We start from the raw sequence: 8,157 nt of genomic DNA, 5'->3' as shown, positions 1-8,157 counted from the left end.
ACAAACTTGCCTAATTAACCTGAAATTGAGAGGAAATTATTATTAAACACACAAAATGGAAGTACTAAGTATTTATTTTCTATCTTTAACAAAAAGTATTTACAACACTACAAAACAACCATAAATTGGAGGAGTTTGATACAATTTGCACAGGTTTTATACACAAAAGTTAGTCATATTCATCGACTAACAATGGGCTAATCTATAATAGCTTTAATATTCTCATCATCCACTTGGACTCCCTTAGCACTCACAACAAATCCTAGAAACACTACATGATTAGTGCAAAATGTGCATTTATCCCTATTAGCAAACAACTTTTCATGTCTAAGCACTTCCAAGACACTGCTAACATGGTATAAGTGGTAATCCATTGTTAAACTATAAATCAAGTTATCATCAAAGTAAACAACCACAAAATTTCCAATAAAGTGCCTCAAAACATGGTTCATGAGTCGCATGAAAGTGCTTGATGCATTGGTTAAGCCAAAAGGCATGACTAGCCACTCATAAAGTCCAAACTTAGTTTTGAAAGCAGTTTTCCATTCATCACCTTCTCTCATTCTAGTTTGATGGTAATCGCTTCTAAAATCTATTTTGGAGAAAACACAAGAACCATGAAGTTCATCCAACATATCATCAAGTCTAGGGATAGGATGTATATACCTCACGATGATGTTGTTGATGGGTCTACAATTTAAGCACATCCTCCATGTGCCATCTTTCTTGGGGACTAGGATGATCGGCATTGCACATGGGCTCAAACTTTCTTTCACTCGTTGATGTGCCATTATTTCCTCCTATTTCTTAACCCTTTTTGTACCATTTTAAGTACTGATTAGTCTTAATTGTCAAATTAATTAGGCAGTTTTATTATTTGGGCCCATTCAGCTAATTTAATGTTTTTAATCTAATTTTAGGAATTAATGAAGCATTGGGCTTGAATCCAGAATTAGGCTTGGGCTTGAATCCATAATTAGGCTTGGACTTGAAGAGGGCACACTATTTTATTCTACAAAATTAGATCTTATCTTATCTAGATATTATTTAGATTTGATCTCATTTAGATATTATTTCATCTAGATCTTATCTTATCTTATCTAGATTTGATTTTATTTTATTTATGAGCTTGGATTTAAAATAGATTTGTAAGATTTGGGGCTGGAAAACTATATAAAAGCACCAAGGTTCTAGTTTAGGCTCTCTCTCTCTCTCTCTCTCTCTCTCTCTCTCTCTCTCTCTCTCTTTTCTCTCTCTCTCTTATTTTTCATTTTTAGTTTTAGGCTTTTCTTAGACACTTTTTCGTTTTGCAATTCCAGTTTTGACTTTTCGTTTTAGCAATAAAATTCCGTTCTTCAATCTATAATTTCGTTCTCTATTGATTAATTGAAGGCGAAGTCTACAGTGTTGCTTTCTCTTGAGGATCAAGCACAGTTCTCTTTGAGGTTCTATTATTACTGTTAAATTCTGTTCAGTTTTTCCTCTTCACTAATTACTCTGAATTTGTTGCTATTAATTCATGCATTCTTAGTGCTTGATTAATTGTCTCTGCGATTAATTATGTTCATGCTTAATGATCGTTTATGATTAATTGATGTATGTGTTGCTTAATCACATAATGAATGCCTTATGTTAAATTTCGCTTAGTAATTTAATTTAGGGTTGGATTAAGTGGTTGAACTGATAAAGGATAAACTCTCGTAACTTAGGATAAGAGACTTGCTTGTGAATCAAGGGGAAGCAATGCGTTTTAATTCTGATATTTTATAATTCACATCTATTCGCTGTTTAATTTACAAAAGCAAACAACCCCCCCAATTCGTTACTGTTTTATTACTATCTGTTATGAACATTTGGTTTATCATTGCTCATTGGGAAACGACCTAGGATCACTTCCTAGTTACTGCATTTTAATTTTTATTTGATTCGGGTATGGCCTCGATCAAATTTGGCGCCGTTGCCGGGGAGTAGTGTCCAAAGGTTCATAATAGCTAGTGATTCGTGTTTTATGTTTAGTTGTTTTATGCTTTTGTGTGTTGTGTTAGTGTCGTGTTAGTGTTGTGTTTGTGTTGCGTTAAGTGTTGTTAGTGTCTTGTTATTTTGTTTAGTGTGGTGTTTTGTTTAGTTTTTCTGTTCAGTGGTTCCCTTGTTCCAATTTTTGTGTTTTGCTGTGAATAGTACTTTGCGACGGATTCAGCGACCACTTTTGTTGAACTGGAAAACATGGTAGTAGTGGAAATCCCTTAGCGACGGATTTTAGAGACCACCCTTGCTGAATTAATTAGGATTTTTTGTTTTGGTAGCTAGAGTTGTTATTTTTGCTCCTTCCAAAAACTGCGATTCTGTCAAAAGTTTTTTATTTTCCAAGTATTATTCTTTTATTTTTCTTAACTTATCATTTTTAGATTATATAGTTAGACTTTGAATTTTCATTTGAAATTTTTTGTGCTATTTTCTCATCATTTTATAAGGTTGCTTACAAAATTTCAAGTCATTTGGATATCATTTAATGGTAGCTGTAGTTCAAACCTACACTGTTACTTGCATAAGAAGGCAACTAGTTTTGCATGCTGAATGTAGTGTATGACTAGAGGCAATCCATCTGACTTACAACCCTTTGATCCTGAGATAGATATGATATTTCATAGATTAGTTAGACATCATTTAGTACCTTTTGAGCATCCTAAGCATTATGTTATTGGTGATTTTGAGCATTATAGTTTTGAACATTCTGATTTTGAACATTCTGAGAACAAGGCACAACCTCCACCCCGTGAGAGGACTCTAAGGGAAATGGCTGCACCTGATTTCACCTACGAAAGCTTATGCATCCAATACCCTGATGAGGATGTCCCATATGTTCTTAAAACTGGACTGATCCTTTTGATTCCAAAGTTTCATGGCCTTGTAGGTGAAGACCCACACAAGCATCTGAAAGAATTCCATATTGTCTGCTCCACCATGAAGCCACCAGATGTCCAGGAGGATCACATATTTCTGAAGGCCTTTCCTCATTCTTTAGAGGGAGTGGCAAAGGATTGGCTATATTACCTTGCTCCAAGGTCCATCACGAGCTGGGATGACCTCAAGAGAGTATTCTTAGAAAAAAAATTTCCCTGCTTCCAGGACCACGACCATCAGAAAAGATATTTCAGGCATTAGACAACTCAGTGGAGAGAGCTTATATGAATACTGGGAGAGATTTAAGAAACTATGTGCCAGTTGCCCTCACCACCAGATTTATGAGCAGCTTCTCCTCCAATATTTTTATGAAGGACTCAGCAACATGGAGAGAAGTATGATAGATGCTGCCAGTGGTGGAGCCCTTGGAGACATGACCACTGCTGAAGCCAGAAATTTAATTGAGAAGATGGCTTCAAACTCCCAGCAATTTAGTGCCAGAAGTGATGCTATTGTCATTAGAGGAGTGCATGAAGTAGCCACGAATTCATCTTCATTAGCTGAGAATAAGAAGCTTGAAGGTAAACTAGATGCCTTGGTTAACCTGGTAACCCAACTGGCCATGAATAAAAAATCTGCACCTGTCGCCAGACTCTATGGTTTATGCTCCTCTACCGACCACCACACAGACCTTTTCCCTTCTGTGCAACAATCTGAAGCAATTGAACAGCCTGAAGCTTATGCTGCAAACATCTACAACAGACCTCCTCAACCTCAGCAGCAAAATCAGCCACAACAGAGTAATTATGACCTCTCCACAAACAGGTACAATCCCGGGTGGAGGAATCATCCCAACCTTAGATGGTCGAATCCTTAACAACAGCAGCAGCAACAACAACAAACTTATTTTCAAAATGCTGCTGGCCCAAGCAGACCATACGTTCCTCCACCAATCCAGCAGCAACGACAACAACAGCCTCAGAAATAGCAAATAGTTGAGGCCCCTCCGCAACCTTCCCTTGAAGAACTTGTGAGGCAAATGACTATGCAAAACATGCAGTTTCAACAAGAGACTAGAGCCTCCATTCAGAGCTTAACTAATTAGATGGGACAGTTGGCTACACAGCTAAATCAACAACAGTCCCAGAATTCTGATAGATTACCTTCTCAATTTGTCCAGAATCCCAAAAATGTGAGTGCCATTACATTGAGGTCAGGAAAGCAGTGGCAAGGACCTCAACCAGTAGCATCTTCCTCATCCGCAAATGAACCTGCCCAACCTCACTCTACTCCAGAAAAAGATGATGACAAAAATTTAAAGAGTAAGTTACCTAACAATTTCTATACAGGTGAATCTAAAGAGAAGCATCATATCCCTCTTCCATTCCTTCCAAGAGCAATTTTCAACAAAAAAATGGAAGAGGCAGAGAAGGAGATCTTGGAAACATTTAGAAAAGTAGAGGTAAACATACCTCTGCTGGGTGCAATAAAGCAAATTCCAAGATATGCTAAATTCTTGAAGGAGCTGTGCACTAATAAGCGGAAGCTTAAAGGAAGTGAAAGAATTAGTATGGGCAGAAATGTCTCCGCATTGATTGGTAAATTTGTTCCCCAAATCCTTGAAAAATGTAAAGATCCAGGTACATTCAGCATACCTTGTATTATAGGGAACAATAAGTTTGACAATGCCATGCTAGATTTAGGAGCTTCTGTTAGTGTTATGCCTCTGTCTATTTTTAATTCTATATCTCTAGGTCCTTTGTAGTCAACTGATGTGGTAATTCATTTAACTAATAGAAGTGTTTCCTATCCTGCTGGTTTCATAGAGGATGTCTTAGAGTTGGTGAGCTGATTTTCCTTGTTGATTTTTATATTTTGAATATGGAGGAGGGATTTTCTAAAGGATTAGTTCCCATCATTCTAGGCTGATCTTTTATGAAAACTGCTAGAACTAAGATAGATGTATATGCAGGCACACTATCTATGGAGTTTGGTGATATAACTGTTCATTTTAATATTCTTGATTCTATGAAACACCCATTTGAAGATCTTTCTGTATTTCGTGTTGAAATAATTGACCATATTGTTGATGAATACATGACTGATCTTCATTCTAATCTGCATGCCTGTCACTCTTCATGCATTGAATCTGAATTTGCACTTGATCATATGTCTGAATTTAATGCTGAGAGTGAATCTGAATTTGATATTGATTACATGTCTGGTGATGGTTTACCTCTTGAGATTGATTTTATAGAGTCAGATAGAACTAACCATGTTTCAGGAAGTACACATACCTCTAACTTTCTTTATGAGGTGCAGGCTGAGAAACCATCTCTTTCTACCACTATCCAGCCGCCCACACCAGAATTGAAGCCTCTGCCATCAAATTTAAAATATGCTTACTTGGATGATAGCAAAAGTTTTCCAGTAATTATATCTGCCTCCCTTGCTGATGAGCAAGAGGAGAAGCTGTTATCTGTTCTCAAGAAGCATAAGAAGGCTATAGGCTGGACCTTGGCGGACATTCCTGATATTAGCCCATCCACATGTATGCATCGAATAAATTTAGAAGATAGGGCTAAACCAGTAAGACAACCACAGAGAAGACTCAACCTGGTGATTCTTGATGTAGTGAAGAAGGAGGTAACTAAGCTTTTGCAAGTTGGAATCATTTATCCTATCTCCGACAACCAATGGGTGAGTCCCGTCCAGGTAGTTCTGAAGGAAACTGGCCTCACCGTGATAAAAAATGAGAAGGAGGAGCTGATTCCTACTCGGGTGCAGAACAGTTGGAGAGTCTGCATCGACTATAGGAGGCTGAACCAGGTTACCAAAAAGGACCATTTTCCACTGCCATTCATTGACCAGATGCTTGAACGCCTGGCAGGTAAATCTCACTACTGTTTCCTTGATGGTTTTTCTGGTTATATGCAAATCACTGTTGCTCCTGAGGATCAAGAAAAAACCACATTCACCTGCCCCTTCGACACTTTTGCCTATAGGAGGATGCCTTTCGGCCTGTGCAATGCCCCTGGTACCTTCCAGCGGTGCATGATCAGTATTTTTAGTGATTTTTTAGAAAATTGCATAGAGGTGTTTATGGATGATTTCACTGTATATGGATCCTCTTTTAATGATTGTTTGGATAGTCTGGAAAAGGTTTTGAATAGATGCATTGAAACTAACCTTGTTCTAAATTTTGAAAAATGTCATTTTATGGTTGAGCAAGGTATAGTTTTAGGCCACATTATTTCCAATAAGGGCATTGAAGTAGATCCTGCAAAAATTTCTGTTATTTCACAATTGCCTTACCCCTCTTGCATGTGAGAGGTGCGATCTTTTCTTGGTCATGCATGATTCTACAGGCGCTTTATAAGAGATTTTAGCAAAGTAGCCCTTCCAATGTCCAACTTGTTGCAAAAGGAGGTGGAGTTTGACTTTAATGATAAATGCAAAGAGGCTTTTGATTGCCTCAAAAGAGCACTGACTACCACCCCCATCATCCAGGCACCCGACTGGACAACCCCTTTTGAGCTTATGTGTGATGCATCAAATTATGCATTGGGGGCTGTCCTTGCTCAGAAAATTGATAAATAGCCTAGGGTGATATATTATGCTTCTAGGACTTTAGATGCTACCCAAGCGAATTACACTACTACTGAGAAAGAGCTACTAGCCATAGTTTTTGCTCTTGAAAAATTTCGTTCTTATTTGCTTGGTACTCGCATTATTGTTTATACTGACCATGCAACTTTAAAGTACTTGTTGCAGAAGGCTGATTCAAAGCCTAGGTTGATCCGATGGATGCTCTGGCTCCAAGAATTTGACTTGGAGATCCGTGATAGGAGCGGAGCACAAAATTTAGTTGTTGATCATTTAAGTCGGATCGAACATATGTCTGATGAGGGCTCACCCATTCGGGATGATTTCCCGGATAATCATTTATATATATTGTATAGTATTTCTGATTCTCTTTCTACTCCCTGGTTTGCTAACATTGTCAATTATTTAGTTGCTTCTGTTTTATCTCCCTTAGCATCTAAGGCTCAAAAAGATAAAATTAAAAGTGATGCTAAGCATTTTATTTGGGATGACCCCTACTTGTGGAAATTGTGCAGTGATCAGGTCATTAGACGATGCATTCCAGATCATGAGACTGACTCAGTCCATCAATTCTGTCATTCTTCCGCACCGGGAGGTCATCTGGGTGTTCAAAGGACAGCTCGCAAAGTGCTTGACTGTGGCTTTTATTGGCCCACCATCTTTAAAGATGTGTGGAAGATTTGTAGCACTTGTGAGCAGTGTCAGAGAGCAGGAAGTGCACTTACTTGGCGACAACAAATGCCTCAGCAACCTATGCTATTCTGTGAGGTGTTTGATGTCCGGGGTATAGATTTCATGGGCCCTTTTCCTATATCTTTTGGTTATGTTTACATTCTCCTTGCAGTTGATTATGTTTCAAAATGGGTGGAAGCCAAGCCCACTAGAACTAATGATGCTAAGGTTATTGTAGATTTTGTCAGATCTAATCTGTTTTGCAGGTTTGGAGTACCTAAAACAATCGTTAGTGATCAAGGAACCCATTTTTGCAACAAATAAATGCATACCTTGCTTAAAAAGTACGGGGTTGTACATAGGGTATCCACACCATACCACCCCCAAACCAATGGACAGACAGAAATTTCTAACAGGGAGATCAAGAGAATTTTAGAGAAGATTGTGCAGCCAAGCAGGAAAGATTGGAGTACCAGGCTTGATGATGCTCTTTGGGCACATAGGACTGCCTACAAAGCACCCATAGGAATGTCTCCTTATCGGGTTGTCTTTGGAAAGGCATGTCATCTTCCAGTGGAGATTGAGCACAAAGCATACTGGGCAGTGAAGACCTGCAACTTCTCTATGGATCAAGCTGGTGAGGAAAGAAAGTTGCAACTGAGTGAGTTAGATGAGATCTGCCTGGAAGCATATGAGAATGCCAAGTTCTACAAAGAAAAGACCAAGAAGTTCCATGATAGCATGATAATTAAGAAGGACTTCATGGTTAGGCAAAAAGTGTTATTGTATAATTCTAAGCTTGGACTCATGAGTGGTAAGTTGAGGTCTAAGTGGATTGGTCCTTTTATTGTTACTAATGTTTTTCCTTATGGTACAGTTGAGATCAAAAGTGACTCCACAAACAAGAGCTTCAAGGTCAATGGACACCGACTTAAGCCATTCCTCACAAACCCTTCTTTAGTGGACGTAGTGGTGGAA

At 38.4% G+C, this 8,157-nt stretch overlaps 1 non-coding gene across 1 annotated transcript; it reads right to left on the bottom strand.

Moving 5' to 3' along the window:
- Positions 1–3,133: 3,133 nt before the first annotated feature.
- On the bottom strand, positions 3,134–3,240 carry LOC113000855 (small nucleolar RNA R71). Its single transcript, XR_003266176.1, has one exon. It is a non-coding gene; the product is annotated as a small nucleolar RNA R71 (small nucleolar RNA).
- Positions 3,241–8,157: the final 4,917 nt, after the last annotated feature.

This window comes from Glycine max, chromosome 20 (genome assembly GCF_000004515.6).
Source record: "Glycine max cultivar Williams 82 chromosome 20, Glycine_max_v4.0, whole genome shotgun sequence".
Taxonomy (NCBI): Eukaryota; Viridiplantae; Streptophyta; class Magnoliopsida; order Fabales; family Fabaceae; genus Glycine; species Glycine max.
This window is presented reverse-complemented; position numbering and strand designations above follow the sequence as displayed.